Here is a 16,631-nt window from a genome sequence, read left to right as displayed (position 1 = left end):
CATTGGGGGCCTTGTGTTCCATCTTATAGATGACTGTGAGCATCCACTTCTGCATTTGCCAGGCACTGGCATAGCCTCATATAAGACAGCTATACCAGGGTCCCTTCAGCAAAATCGAAAAGCCTCAACGATATGGGCACAGGGGAAAAAATTCCTAAACAGAACAGCAATGGCTGGTACTATAAGATCAAGAATTGATAAATGGAACCTCATAAAACTGCAAAGCTTCTGTAAAGCAAAAGACACTGTCAATAAGACAAAAAGGCCACCAACAGATTGGGAAAGGATTTTTACCAATCCTAGATCTGATAGGGGATTAATATCCAATATATTACAAAGAGCTCAAGAAGCTGGACTCCAGAAATTCAAATAACCCCATTAAAAAATGTGCTACAGAGCTAAACAAAGAATTCTTAACTAAGGAATACCGAATGGCTGAGAAGCACCTGAAAAAATGTTCAACATCCTTAGTCATCAGGGAAATGCAAATCAAAACAACCTTGAGATTCTACCTCACAACAGTCAGAATGGCTAAGATCAAAAGAATTATTTTTAATTAAGTGTGTTTATGTGTGTACGTGTACCTGCCTGTGTGCATGCAATGAGTGCAATTACTGAAGTAGGCCACAAGAGGGCATTAGATGCCTTGGAGCTGGATTAGAGGTAGCTATGAGCCACCCAGTGTGGGTGCTCTTAACAGGTGAGCCACCACTTGAGCCCACTTCTCCCGGCTCTCTTACGAGACCTCCCAGCCTGCCACACCGGCCTGGTTCCCACGTTCTAACACACTCCTCAGTCTTCCCAACATGTTCTCCTGTGCCCAGCTTTGCCCATGATCTTTCCTGTATCAAAGCAGCTGTCGAATTTTAATTTACATAAAATTAGTTACACAGTTTGGGGACAGGCAGGTATTATCTTGGGCTAGAGAAAGCTGTTCATCATGCCTGCTCCTTTCTGCCCACCCAAGGACTAGCGGAAGACAAGGGCCAATGTTTGGGCTCAGAACAGCTGGAAACAAGCCAACGTGCTTTTCTGTGGTAGCTGTTCCTCTAGAAATGCACTAGCCTCAGGATAATCACAGTCACATAGCTGGGATCCTCACATAATTTGCTGAGAAGGAAAAACATAGAGGGTGAGGTGCTGAGAGGGTTGGAGAGATTGTGAACGGCAAGAGCCAGGTGCTAGAAGGTTTCTCCTCTTCCACTGGACTTCTGTACAAATCTTGAAAAGGGGGCGCATGTTGACAGAAAGGGAGAGCCAAATGCTGACCCATGTGACAGATGTTTACGTTCTGGTCCACCGTATATTGTGGATCCCTGATGGATGGACACGGCACCTGGCGTCACCTGCACGTGATCAAGTCATTTAAGATTCCATTATGGATAAGGAAGGGGCCTTTGAGAACCCGCTCCTAGCTAAGGAGCTGTTTATTCAGTTGACAGCCACTAATGGAGAGATAGTCACTTGTCTTTTAGGGGCGTGGTCACTGGTAGGTTGCCATGCTGCCGTGGATGGCCCCACACCTGTGCCCTTCCCCCAGCCTTGAGGAAGCTAAAGAGACTTTAATTGTTTGCCACAGTCGGTCTTCCTCAACCTAGCCCACCTAGGGGGACATCTTTTGACTTAGGTGGAGATCTTCAGCCTTGCCGTACCTGCAGTTTCCTGCAGGAGCACTCTGCCTGCTGAGCTTGCTTTACAACATTGTCCAGCTGAAACAAAGGATGGGGCTGTGGGGTTTTTCCCTATATAAACACAGAGCTAAAAATTAAACTCTGAGCCTTGATCAGAAAACCTTTGTCTTGGCTTCATCCTTCTCTCACCCATCTGTCCTTTTTCATTTCCAGCCCCCATTTTAGGTACCCAGTTCTCCATGGCTGCTGGACAGCTACACACACCTGCGTGCATATGGACAGAACTAGTTAGTATAGACAGGGAGATTCTAAAGAGAAAGGACATGAAATTGGGAGGAAAACATGTTGAGCTGTCAGAGGAACTGGAGAGGGTTAAAGATAATCAAGATACATTAACACATGCATGAAATTTTCAAAGAAAAATATTCAGTTTTAAAGTATTTGAGGGGCCTGGGAGATGGTTTAGCAATCAAGAGAACTGGCTGCTCTTGCAGAAAACCTTGGTTCAATTTCCAGCACCCACATGGCAGCTCACAACTTCCTGTGACTCCAGTTCTGGGTGATCCAACTCCCCCTTCTGGCCTCCGTGGGCACTGCATGCACTTGATGAATAGATATACCCGCAGGCAAAACAACTATGCACATACAATACAATACAATACAATACAATGCAATGCAATGCAATGCAATGCAATGCAATGCAATGCAATGCAATACAATACAATGCAATGCAATACAATGCAATGCAATACAATACAATACAAAGTATCTTTGACGCAGATAGCACACCGACTTCTCTGCCCCTCCAGTTTGAGGTTCTGCAAAGGTCTTGAGTCTCTCAGTCTCTGGGTTAAGCCAGACAATGGATTCCAGCCTTGCTGGTCTCCCCGTGGCTTACACAGATGCATAGCGGTGACGGACGAGCTTCTGTGGCCTCCTCACCACATTGCTGAGGAAGCGTCTCCAGCAAAGGGGTTTCCATGAGAACAGATGTGTCTCTCTGCAGACTTCAGGTGTGCTTGCCTACAAAGCCTGGGCTTCTCCCAAGCCTGAATAGATGCCTGGATTAACAGGCTCCCTGCTGGATCATTGTTCTCCATATCTCAGTCTTTAAAACAGTTGGATGTTCAAAAATGAATCCTTTGCTTGCTCAGATCTAGCAAAAAATCTTTCCGTGGGTTGGGGAGATGGCTCGGGTAATAAAGCGTTGTGTGAGCCTGGGCACCTGAGTGCACATATCCAGCTCCTACACAGTACCGTGGCAGGCTTAAGTGGCCCAACTGCACAGTCAGTGCTCGGGAGGGAAGGACAGGATCCTCCCAAGCTAGCTGGCTGGCCAGACTAGCTGAAACAGGGATTTCTGTGTTCAAGTGAGAGATCCAATCTCAATCATAAGGTAGAGGGTAATCAGTGAAGACATCCAACTCTGGTCTACACACATGCACACACACACATGAACGTGTACACATACATGAATGCGCACACACATATGAATGTGCACACACATATGAATGTGTACACACACACATAAGTATATGCACACACACATGAATATGCACAGGCATACACATGTGAACTGCACATGCATATATGAATGTACACACACCTATGAACTACGCAAACATACATGAACATACACTCACACACACACACATGAACTTGCATATACACTCATGAAGAGGAAAAAGAAAATGTGGTATTTCTAGAACTTTGGATTATCGGATAGACCTGAGGTAATTACAGTATGTGAAGGACTAGAAGATTCTAGAAATCACTCCTAAACTATAACAGACCAAAGGCAGCGTGAACTGCTATACTGACAATGAAAAAAGATGCAGGTGTGAAAGAAACAAATACAGTTGTGTATGCTAACCTACTATGTGCTACTAGTGGTCCAGTCTTCCTTAGGTGGGAGACCCTGGGATGCAGGGGTTCTAGGAAGCAGAGGTTACAGTACAGGGGGAGTCAGCCACAAGTCGCTGACTTCACGTTCCCCCAGGGGGCTCATTCATGCCTCTGCTGCTGCTCTGAGAGAATTCCAGCTGCTCTCTGGGCTCTTTTCTGGGACAGCAGTTTCCAGCATGAGCTGAGAGTAAATGAGGCAAGGACAACGCATCTATGTCATCTTGATGGCACCTCCTGTCCAAAGCAAGGATTTGGAACCTCTTCCCTTCTCAAGTCCTATTCCTCTAGACAAAATACTACGGGTATGGGTTCTTTGGCTTAAAGATAAAGATTGTAAGCACAGGGAGGGAGACAGGGAAGGGGAGAATGAGAAAGAGGAGCATCAGGGTGCCTGGTGGAAACATTGTTTCATGTGACACTTGTTCTCCGGGCAGATGGAAAAGGCAGACAAGAACACTTACTCCAGCCAGGTGGAATTGGAGACACTTCACCAAGCTATCCTCTGGCTTGGTCCCTTAAGTCACTCCATGGACCATCTGCTCTATTCCCCACTCTGAGTCCATCTTAATAGCTTATATTAATACACAGAATCCTCTCTCCCTCTCTTCCTCTCTTCCTCTCTCCCTCATCCCTCTGTCTCTGTCTGTCCATCTCTTTCTGTGTGTATCTCTGCCTCTGCCTCTGCCTCTGCCTCTGCCTCTGCCTCTGCCTCTGCCTCTGCCTCTGCCTCTGCCTCTGCCTCTGCCTCTGCCTCTGCCTCTGCCTCTGCCTCTGGCTTTCTTTGGCTCTGGCTCTATCCCTGACTCTGGCTCTGTCACTGTCACTGTCACTGTCTCTGCCTCTGTCTCTGTTTGTCCCTGTCCCTGGCTCTGGCTCTGGCTCTTTCTGCCTTTGCCTCTCTTTGTCTCTATCTCTGTCCCTGTCCCTGGCTCCAGCTCTATCTCTGGCTCTGGCTCTCTCCCACAGGGGCCTGTGCCCTCCTATATCGAGGACCAGTTAATAAGATGCCCCACAGACATGCCAAAGCCAGTCTTGACTAGGCAATTTTTCCAGTTGAGGTTCCCTCTTCTGAGGTGACTCTAGGTTCGGGTCACCTTGACCCCTAAGGTGACTATCATGATTGTCCATATTCAAGTTCCAGGTGAAGAAATGAATGCTGGCTCATTTAGTAGTGGGACAGTCACTTTTTATGTTATTTACAGAACAAGTCTTCCTCTGTTGAGAATATGGTGATGTGCCCAGTATTCCTGCCCTGAGAGCCAGGCTCGCCCAGCCTCACAGTGATGGCAGAGTCTGCCATCAACTGGCAACATATGTCTGCCAAATGCATTCATTCTACGTCTGTCCAAATATTTTGAAAATGTTGTCTAGTGTAAGTAGAAACCCCAAAAGTGAAGGCAGTAGAAACCTATTTGCTTATCTCAAGAGACCGGGTTCCCCTCTGCCCTCCCTGTGCCTGGCAGCAGTTCTAGTGGCTCCAAAGTGTGGTCCTGTGCACTCTCTGTCCCTCCCAGTGACTGCTTATAGTTTGGCAGCTCCCCTGCCTCTGCCCACCGCCACTCAGTACCCCTGTCTCTGCACACCCGTCACTCTATGCTGCACCGTCCTGTGTCCTTAGAGGTGGCTCTGTGCACAAAAATGTCAACATGAGGGAGGGAGTGTCCAAGGAAACAGGAATAAGGCTGTCCCACTCTCTGACTTGTGAAGGCTGCTGGCTTAAACTGGGATCTGTTGATTTCCAAGAGACATGTTTGAACACACACCTAGTCCAGGAATAAACATTCTGTGTGTCTTGCTGGCTACATGGCTATCTAAGCTGCCGAGACAGATGGACATTACAGTGGAAACGGTTTTGAAATGACTTTTATCCTAGTTATGTTTCCATTGCTGAGATAAAATACAGTGACAAAAACCAGCTTAGGGGAGAAAGGGACTCATTCCAGCTTACAATTCCAGGTCCATGGTGAAGATGGGCTTGAACCAGCTGCTTACATTACACCCACAGTCAAGAGCAGGGAGGAATAGATGCATGTTCACTTGCTTGCTGGTAATCAGCTCATTTTCTCCATTCTTACACAACTCAGGATTCCCCGCCTAGAGAACAGCGCCGCCCACAGTGGGCTTCCCATATTAATTAACTTAGGGCAATTTCCCCATAGACATGTCCATGGGCCAACCAAATGTAGACAAGCCCTCTGTTCCCAGAGACCCTCTTCCTAAGTAAACTAGCCATTACAATCCCCAAGATTCCTCCCTTCCTGGTATTCACACTTTATATAGTTCTCAGGAATTGTGGGAATGTGAGAGATCTGACCAATCACATGAGTTCTCTGAATCTGGGTATGAGAAATCAAAAGACTCAAGGCATGACAGGGATTCTGTGATTGGAGAGAAAGGCTGTGAAGATGGTGAGGGCCACATGGCAAGGAATGGACCCTAGGAGCTGAGGGTTCCCACCATAACCAGCAACTAGCAAGGACAGGGAGCATGTATCCCACAGTCACGAGCTGAGGAAGCAAACTCTGTATAGCCACGTGGCCTGGACTCTGACTCCTGCACCTCCAAGCCTCTAAGAAATAATTCAGCTTCCTGCCATCCTAACATCAGCTTTGCAACGTGCTTCGCGGACAACACGGTCACAGCGAAGCAGACACCTGGCCTATAGAACTGTGAGCTGATATATGGGTATTGTATTTCAAGCCACTGAGTGTATTGTCACATGCAGTGGCAGTTTGACATCTATTACATACAGTAAAAGTGCTATGTGGATGTATATATGTGAACTAATTACTTTTCTCAGTACTGTGACAAAAGACCTGATGAAGCATGAGAGAGGGAGGAGAGGGAAGGAGAGGGATAAATGGAGGAAGGCAAGAAACAGAGGGAGGGAGGGAGGGAGGGAGGGAGGGAGGGAGGGAGGGAGGAGAATGAGGAGAAGGAGAGGAAAGAAGGAAGAGGGAAGGTGAGGGAAGGAGGGAGGAAGGGAGGAGAAAATGAAGAAGAGAGGGAGGGGAAAGGAGGTAGAGAGGTGGTGAGCAGGGAAAGACTTGACATAAGAAGCCTGGTGAGGTCTCCTGAGGCCCAGAAATGTGTATCCTTGGCTTTGTTGTTCATATGGAGACACACTCATTTGGAAAGCCATACTTAAAATTATTCTGAACCTTAACCAAAATTGCTTCTGAAAAAAAAAAGTTTTATAATAATCCTTGAGAAGAATTCTAATCTTTGGAAATAAAAATTAAACCAGTGTAATTTAATTTTGAATTGGAAATGAAAATGTTTTAAAATTTACTATTGTTAATTAAAACACGAATCTATTCTTCCAAACTGGACAAAAAATCCTTTGGGCAAATCAGCTACTCAGAGTTCTTATGCCTCTCTGGAGTTTTATATTACAGTTTTTGGGGCTCCAAGAGCCAAATTCTGTGTTATACTTGAGCCCCTTTCTCCTGCAGGATGTAGGTTCTGCTGTTTGCCATTGATAACTCAAAGGTGCTAAATTCAGTCATTTCTAACCACATTTCTCTTGAAATCAGCTTCTTTCTAGAGATGAGGTGATCAAAAATAAACCTGGACTCTGTTGGTGCTCGCTCTGAGATATCAAACTGAGAACTTAAGGACATGAGAAATGAGACTTCTCATGGGGTTATAGAAAAATTCAGCTTTTGCCAGTAGCTGTGCTGAGCTTTGCTGATGTTGGATGTTTCAGAACACCAGGAATCAGCAATGGTTGGTGCCATTTGACGCAGTGACCATGTACTCTCTGCAATGGTTCCAGAGATGTCTTGGTGTGGTTTTTAAATAGTATCCATGCTTGAAGGATTTCTCAGGCACAGAAAGGAAACTTAAAGTGTTTTCCCATCTAAGTCAAACAGTAGTCAAAGCCAGAAGGGACTGGTTCCTTAGTGACAAGGACCACTGTGGGCACCTGCTTCTCCATCAGAGCCTATGGTCTTCAAGTGTGGCCTTCCTTGTGTTAACTCCTCTGTGGTGGTTTGTATATGCTCAGCCTAGAGAATAACACCATTTGAAGGTGTAGCCCTGCTGGAGTAGGTGTATCACTGTGGGCATGGGCATTAAGACCCTCACCCTAACTGCCTAGAAGCTAGTCTTCTGCTAGCAGCCTTCAGGTGAAGATGTAGAACTCTCAGCTCCTCCTGTACCATGCCTGCCTGGTTGCTGCCATGTTCCTGCTTTGATGATAATGGACGAACCTCTGAACCTGTAAGCCAACCTCAATTAAATGTTGTCCTTATAAGAATTGCCTTGGTCATGGTGTCCACTCACAGCAGTAAAACCCTAAGACATCCTCCTACACCTTTGCCACCAGTTCCTATCCATCCATCCATCCATCCATCCATCCATCCACCCATCCATCCACCCATCCATCCATCCATCCACCCATCCATCCATCCATCCATCCACCCATCCACCCATCCATCCACCCATCCATCCATCCATCCATCCATCCACCCATCCATCCATCCATCCATCCACCCACCCATCCATCCATCCATCCATCCATCCATCCATCCATCCATCCATCCATCCATCCATCCATCCATCCATCTATCCATCCATCCATCCATCCATCCATCCATCCATCCATCCATCCATCCATCCATCCATCCATCCATCCATCCATCCACCCATCCATCCATCCATCCACCCATCCACCCATCCATCCATCCATCCATCCATCCATCCACCCATCCATCCATCTATCCACCCATCCACCCATCCACCCATCCATCCATCCATCCATCCATCCACCCATCCACCCATCCACCCATCCACCCATCCACCCACCCATCCATCCATCCATCCATCCACCCATCCACCCATCCACCCATCCACCCATCCATCCACCCATCCATCCATCCATCCATCCTCTGTTCACAACAACTTATTCCAAGATGAGCATCTAACTCAAGTCAAGCCTCTCCTCTCCTTTTCTTGCCTCTCTTTCCTACTTTCTTCTCTCCATCATCTGCATTTTCCCTTCTCTCCCACTCTCCCCCATCTCCTCTTCTCTCTTTCTATACCACATCTCTCCTCTTCTCTTCCTCTTTTTCTCTTTCTCTCCCTCTCCTTTTTCCCATTTCCACCTGTCTTCCATCTCCTCTCTCTCCTTCTATTCCCATCTCTTCTCTCTATCCTCATCTCTTCTCCTCCCCCCCCTCTGTCTACCTCATCTCCTCCTCCTCTCTCTATTGCTCCTCTCCTATCTTTCCCCTCCCCTTCTCGTCTCTCCCCTCCCCCTTCTACACTTGCAGTTGGCTTTGTACTAGGACTGAGGGTTCAACATTGATAGAAGGATTGGAAGCTACACAGGAACGAATGGCCCCTATCATTGTCCTGACAAGGATGAACTCATGTTCCTGCTCGAGCACACCTCCCTTTCGGGTGCAGCAGACTCCTTGACCACATGTACCACATGCTCACGTGTCGGTGCTATTTTAAGAAGGGCTGCCTTGTCAGGTTTTTATATCTCTACCCTTCCAACCTTTACTCTACCCTAGTCCCTTTCACCCTAGTCCCTTCTAACTCCCCAACACCGAAGGGCCCAGCCTAACATTACAAACTCCATTCTGTATCCAGATTCCATCTTATGTTGAGCTTCTCCTCAGGCTGAATTCGGGAAATGGAAAAAACCACAACTTGCTCCAGGAAACAAAGACACCCACTAGCAACAGCCACAACTTTCCTAATAACAACTACTCCATCCTTGGTGACAGTCAATCAGCTCTTAGGAGGAAAATAACTAATGCTCCAGATGTCTCAAAATACATTGCTCGAGTTAGCCACAAGTGTGCATAACCATCCTGAAGTCATTGCTAGCCAATAAGAATGCACCAAGCTGTAATTTCTCAAATGTTAACCAATCATGTAACTGCCAAGTTGGAAAGCCCCTCCCCCTGCTGAAACTATAATAAATAGGCAAGGTTTTACCTGCTCAGGACCTTTCAGTCCACTGGAGAGACCAGAGGGTCTGAGCATGAGCTTGAATAAAGACTCTTTGCTTTTGCATATGAGTTGGACTTCTGGTGGTCTCTGGTGGTCTCTGGGGACTCCACGACCTTGGCATAACAATCCCTAGGAAGGAGATAAAGAAGGTTAGAAGGGGAAGGGGGCATATATCTCTTCAGGCTACTTCCTGGTGACTAGGGATGTTGGGTTCTTGGGGCAAGTCCAATCTTTGTCACCAGGATATCTTCAACTTCTTCTTCTTGTCTTTTTGTTCATCACCACTTGACAAACTGCAACAACAGCAACCAGGAGCAGTAGGGGGAGCAACAGTCACCTTGGAGCACCTTCTCAGGGCTCTCCCATTTATACTTTCTCCAGAGTCCCCAGAATCCAACTATCTGCTGCTGGCAAAATCATGCCCCTGCTAGTGTGGGAGACAAATCCTAGTCACCTGCAGTGAAGCTGCTTCCACCTGTTAAACCGTCAGCAAGTCCAACAGGGCCTAGATTCCCCATTCTTTGTGATCACTCTAGGTTACAATAATGGGAGAAAAATTAAATGCAAAGTCCTGGCACCTCAGCATGATCTGTCTTCTTACCCACTGCCTTGTCTGCTGCATAAGACTTCAGATAAAAGGGAGATGTTGGAATTTGACATTGAAATCATTTCTCCAGCACATCGCAGGGTGTGAGCACTCTGAGGGAGAAGGAATGGCCAGTTTGTACCACTGCTGCCATGCGGTGAGTGAATTCATGACTTCTAGGTCTGGGGGAATGGTGGTGCCATGTGATGTCAGTTGGAATAACTAAAGAACAGATGCTTTTCCTTAAAATAAATGAGGTTTAACCTCAAATTTTTATCCAGTAGAATCTAAGTAGAAAAAAGTGGAATTTCATCTAAAACTGCGTTTACTGGATGTGTCTAAAGACCTGAGCCTTCCTCACAGGATTTGTTCAAAGGAACTCTTTTGGTTCCTTTATTAACAAGAATGGTTCCTCTTCTCTCCTTAGCCAATGATTGTAAGGCTCCAGGTGTCACATGTGAGCCAGCTGAATGAATTTGGACAAAGGGCATTTAGGAAACATACATGAGCACATGGCTATTACCGAATCACCAGCCCCTGCTGAAGCTGTGATGTATAGCAGCTACTTAATATTTGTCGAATTGATGCACGGATTGGTTCAAAATTAAAACAGACCAGCTATCTTGCCGCTCAGTAGGTGTTTCCCTTATTCCTTTCTTTGATTGAATTTGATTACCAACATAAAAGATTTAAATGTTTGCTGGTTTGTAAGATTTTCTAAAACTCGTAAGAAAAATATCTTCCCAGCACTCGGGAGGCAGAGGCAGGCGGGTTTCTGAGTTCGAGGCCAACCTGGTCTACAAAGTGAGTTCCAGGACAGCCAGGGCTACACAGAGAAACCCTGTCTCAAAAAAAAAAAAAAAAAAAAAAATGTCCACTTTGCCCATTAAATGTAAATATTCCAGTGGTGCCCTCTGGGGGCCGCTTCTGTGGTTACAGTGCCTGCACCCCAAGTGGTCATGCTTGGACTAACCCTTTGCAAACAGAAAATCAGGTGTTTGGACTTGACTAGCCTTTGTCTGGCCTGTGTGACACTCTGGTACCTAGCACTGAAAACAATAAATAATGGAGAGGAAGGGAGGATAGAAGAGAGACAAGGGGGAAGAGGAGAGAAAGGGGAGGTAAGAGAGAGGAGGGGAAAGGAAGAAAGGAGAGACAAATAAAAGAAGAGAAAAAGTAGAATTAACTGAATTGAAAATAGAGTCATTGGGGTTGGAGAGGTGGCTCAGTGGGTAAGAGCACTGACTGCTCTTCCACGGGTCCTCAGTTCAACTCCCAGCAACCACATGGTGGCTCACAACCATCTGTAATGGGATCTGATGCCCTCTTCTGGCATGCAGGCATACATGCAGATAGAGACCTCAAGCATAAAATAAATAAATAAAAATCTTTTTAAAAAAAAAATAAGAAAAGAAAATAGAATCAAATGTTTAAGAAAGGTTGTAGTCAAAAATGGGCCCAAGCTCGCTTGATCTCTCTCTCTCTCTCTCTCTCTCTCTCTCTCTCTCTCTCTCTCTCTCTCTCTCAAGAAGTGACAGATCTCTAGCTAACTGAAAGATGATGTCAACAATACTCACTGCACACATAGCAAAGCCCTTTTATTGTCTGACTGAAACAAGAAAGTCCACAATGGCGGAAAGCCCCACTCCTGGGGGCTAGGGCCTGGGGTGGATCAGATTTAGCCTGGTACCCAGCACCAAGAAGTAGGGCACTGCCAGCCTTGGCAATCTCTCCAGCACACCAGGGAGAGATGCTAGGCTGGGCAGGGAAACCGTGGAAAGTGCTCTGTTCTCTTCAGGGCTGTGTTTGAGGACAGAATTTTAAATATCATGTCTTTTCTGTAACTCACCTCAGATTCTCAAAATCTGAAAAGGCTGAACCAGGATAGCATGGCAGGCTGAATCCAAGCATACTACCCCCTCCCCCACCACCGCCACACACACACACACACACACACACACACACACACACACACACACACATCCCACACACACACCTGGTTAAAATGAGATTTAAATTATTTTTAAAAAAGAGTTCGTTAATTCTTAAAAAGAATTAAAAGGAATGGGAAATTGGTCAAACAAAACAGATTATGCGTGCGTGTCCACAAGCTCTGAAGGGCTGAGAGTGAGTGGTTACCGGGTAACCGCTTAGCTAACCAGGGAAAGCCCGAAGCTTCTGAGGGTGACAACCGAGAAAGAGTAAACTGTGACCACAGGATCCAAGGCACACTGGACCCGGCCACACTGGAGTGGGGCGAGTCTGTGAGCTGAAGGATATATGGGGGATTTGTTGGCGGTTTGGATGCAGAGCTAGCAGGGTCTAGTCAACAGGATCCACAGCCTCGCCCCAGGCGCCCCAGCATCATCCTAGGAAGGCAAGAGTTCATCACTGCGGGAGCATTGCTCCCAACTGAGCACGGGAGACGGTCACACAGGAGCCCGGACTCCTGCTTCATCCCTGTGTGTTAGTTACCGCTCTCATCGCTGTGCTAAACTCCTGCTAAAAGCAAGCAGAAGAAGGACCGGTGACTCCAGGTTCACAGCGGCAGGGAGCAGTCTGTTATGGCGGGAGGAGCCTGTGGTGAGAGTTTGGGGCAACTGGTCACACTGAGTCTGCATTCAGGAAGCAGAGAGAGATGTACGCTGGTGCTCTGCTCTCTCCCTTTTACTCAGTCCAGGATCTCAGAGCATACTTAGGGTGGGTCTTCCAACCTGACCTAGGGAATCCCTCACAGACGCGCACAGATATCTCCTATGGTGATTCTAAATCCCTGCAGGTTGACAGCAAAGGCTAGCCACCACACTGCCTGTCTGTCTCATGCAAAACACTAGTGGCTACAGAGCATGCCCTGGGAAGGAGACAGGAAGAGTCCTCTCTGGGATCTGAAGTCTATGCAATGGTATTATTTGACTTCAAACCGAATTAAGGCTGAGAGAAGACAGAGAGAGAACGGACCTATGACTCATCAGCAGGTTCAGCTGAAGTTACAACTTAGAGCAAACTTCCAGCATAGGCTTGCTGCTGGGGTTTCTAGATGCTTGTGGGTGGCTCACCAGCTAATGCTGGGGAAGTCCTCAGCAAGGACAGGCTGGTGTAGGAGGATAGACAAGTTCAGAGCCGGACTGGGTAACATGGTGAGACTCTATCTTAAAAAAAAAAAAAAAAAAAGATAAGATAAAGACTATATATAACCCAAAATTTGTCTCCAGAAACAAAGAATGTCCTTAAATAATAAAGTAACCAATAGAAAGGCATGCTAATTATAAATACGTAAATTGTATCCTTTATGTTGGGCCTTTGTGTGTTCTCTGGCTGAAGTGTTGATATCTCTAGACAAGATCACCTGGCTTCCACTGCTGATGGATCAGCGGCCTTTGAGCTGTGAGGATGCTGTCTGTCAGAGACCAAGGCCCCTTAAAGAGCCCTCCTCTGTGATCTTAGCAGCAACCTGAAAAGTCTGCTGGAGTTCCAGTATTTAGGTCCACATTCCAAGCACTGGGAGGAAAGAATGGGGAAGGGTGGCCTCTTCAAGGACAACTCCAGGAAGCTACACACATCTGTGCAGATGCCATTAGCTTGAACTGGGCATGGCCCTCCCATTGAAGCCAGGCTGGCCTTGGGTTGTTTGATATTTAGGGCTCCAAAGGGCAGCTGATGTGCAGAAGTTTTACCATGAAGAAAGCAGAGTTTACCAAGGGGTGGACATCCCATTTTGTACCCTTTAACTGTGATACCTCTGAAACAGTGCTCAGACTGATGACAACTCCAACTTAGAATCCCACCTTAAAAGGACCCCTGCAGTCACTAATCCATGAGCCCACACGTCATCAACCGAAGTCTGATGGAATCACTCCAAGTACTTAAAGGAAATTTAATTCATATAAATTGGCAAACACGGGTGATGGGAAAACCTGAGTCACCAAACAGGAGATCTCAAGGAAACCCGGAAATTAGTCTCCGCAGAATGCCTCCAAACCATCTCACAGCAAAAGCCTCATTTCCCCTCACTGTGAGTCTCCTTTACCCCAAGCAGTGATTCTCCCTTTGCCTCGTGTGCCAAAGACATAAAGAACTAAGCCCGGCCAGCCTCTGTCTTCAGTTTAATGGGCTCATCTCTCATGTGTTCTGTCCCTAACAACAAAGGCCTTTATGTCAAAACAGTCAGGGTTGAGGACTGAGGAAAAGAGCTTTGTCAGTGGGTTTCTGTGAAATATAACCATGAAGAGAACTGACAGCTACCCATCCCTTGGTCTTCAGTGTATCAGCTGATGCTAACTGGCAGCTGTCCATCCCTGGGTCCTCGGAGTATCAACTAATGCTAACTGATGCTACAACGTTCCCAAGGGCAACACACAGACCTTTGGGGATTTTAAACCAGCTCCTTGGCCATGCTGGGGCATTTGGCCAGTCTAGGGGACCCCCAGGCCAAGAAGTAAATGCTGTTCTTCTCCATGAAGCAGATCCCTTGGTTGGGAGCCGTGCTGGCTGTGGGGCATTAGGTAAATCCAAGGCTGGGTCTGGTAGAAAAGGTAAATTTGTTCTCTGAATAAAAACCCATTTCAAAGAGGAAAAAGTCACCTCCATGAAGAAATCCAATGCTATTCAGCGTCCTGTAGCTCACATGAGAACTTACCAGCCCCTCATCAAAATGCACATTGGGATCATTCCAGAAGAAATAAATTCTCTGTGTGTATGCATGCGCACATGTATATCTGTGGTTTTCCTCCAGTGCAGGTATTTTTGAATTTATTATTACTTTGTTTGGTTTTCTGTGGATGCATGAGGGGTATAGAGGCCAAAGGACAATTTTTGGGAATTGGTTTTCTCCTGTAAATTCCGAGATCAAACTCAGGTCACCAGTCTTACTGACAACAGTGTTAACCGCTGAGCCCCATCTCACTTCAGTCAGGTTGTCTTTGTAAATTTTGTTTTTATTTTATGTGTGTGAGTATTTTCTCGTGTGTGTGTGTGTGTGTGTGTGTGTGTGTGTGTGTGCGCGCGCACGCGCGCACGCGCACAACATACATATGCTATACCTTAGCCAGAAGAGGGCGTTGGACACTCTAAAACCGGAGTCACAGGCTTCTGTGAACTACATGTGGGTACTGGGAACTAAACCCAGGTCCCCTGTAAGGGCAGCTAGTGCTCTTTACCCTGGAGCCAACTCTCCAGCCCCAACTAAGGTATTTTTAAGAAAAATTTAAGAACCTGGGAAATCAATAGAAAACAGAAAGTTCTAAAAAAAAGTTGCTCATTATAAGAGACACTTTGCTGAAATACAATGTAATCCTTTTCCCATCTCACAGCTCACATGCCTAATGAAGTCAGGAGCCTGCCGCTTCCAGAAATAGCACCTAGTGCTGTCTTAGAATCTAAAGCCTGGTGCTTTGCATCCCACTGAAGAGGTCATTTGTCTCGGCAGAGACTTTAGCTGTGCTTGCACAGGTGGTGCGGCTGCGGCTGTGGCTGCAGCTGAGAGCACCAGCCTATGGCAAGCAGGTCTATATATGGAGAGTTTGTCAGCCATGGCAGGGATGCAGGATTCCAAGGAGATAGTGGGTTTCCAGAGGGATAATTAAGTTTAAGGTCGTCTTTTTTTTTTTTTAATCTGTTTAAACATCTGGAGACACCGAGGCTTAGCTCTGGCTTTATATAGTCATTCATTTGCTCTTTTACAGGAGAAATGTTTCAAGCATTTAGCTGGACTTGCTGATTCACACTTATAATCCCAACAGTTGGGATACTGAGGCAGGAGTACAGCTGTGAGTTTGAGGTTAGCCTAGGCTACATGCTGAGCCTCAAGCCAGCCTGGTTTATCAAGTGAGACTTCATCTTGAAAAACAAATAAATAGGGGCTGGCTCAGTGGGTGAGAGCACCGGCTGCTCTTACAGAGGACCTGGATTTGATTTCCAGCATCCATGTCAGGCAGCTCAGGCCCCTGTAAGCTCCAATTCCAGGGAATCTGATGCCCTCTTCTGACTTCCATGGGAACCTGCATGTAGTGATGCACACACAGCCAAGCAGGTACACACACACATAAATAAAAATAATTTTAATTAAAAAGAATTCATTTTAAAGTCCCAAATACTTTGGATATTCTCTCTTAAATCTCTTTGTAGTATTTCTTTTCTTATCACATATTTTATTCTTCTTTATCTGCTCTTTATTTGCTGCCCCCCCCCCAGCTAAAAACATAAATCCTTTTGTTTGTTTGTTTGTTTTTTGTTTTTGTTTTTGTTTTTGAGACAGGGTTTCTCTGTATAGCCCTGGTAAAAACATAATTCTTAAATAAACATCATATCCTGACAAATTCACCCTCAGCATTGCTTAAGTCTGACTTGGAAATAACAGCATGAAGAGGTTCTTGTTGTATTGCTCCAGCTGTCTAGATAAGAAATACAGGGACACAGGGCAGTGGTGGCGCACGCCTTTAATCCCAGCACTTGGGAGGCAGGAGCAGGCGGATCTCTGAGTTCGAGGCCAGCCTGGTCTACAGAGTGAGTTCCAGGACAGCCAGGGCTACACAGAGAAACCCTGT

General features: G+C 46.3%; 1 long non-coding RNA gene across 1 annotated transcript in view; it reads right to left on the bottom strand.

Moving 5' to 3' along the window:
* Gm38642 overlaps nucleotides 1-16,631 on the bottom strand; it is a 42,450-nt gene that overhangs the window by 10,768 nt on the left and 15,051 nt on the right. Inside the window, exon 2 of the long non-coding RNA XR_871360.1 lies at nucleotides 9,489-9,632. This is a non-coding gene — a long non-coding RNA (predicted gene, 38642). The remainder of the gene's footprint in view (nucleotides 1-9,488; nucleotides 9,633-16,631) is intronic.

This window comes from Mus musculus, chromosome 9 (assembly GCF_000001635.26).
Source record: "Mus musculus strain C57BL/6J chromosome 9, GRCm38.p6 C57BL/6J".
Taxonomy (NCBI): Eukaryota; Metazoa; Chordata; class Mammalia; order Rodentia; family Muridae; genus Mus; species Mus musculus.
This window is presented reverse-complemented; position numbering and strand designations above follow the sequence as displayed.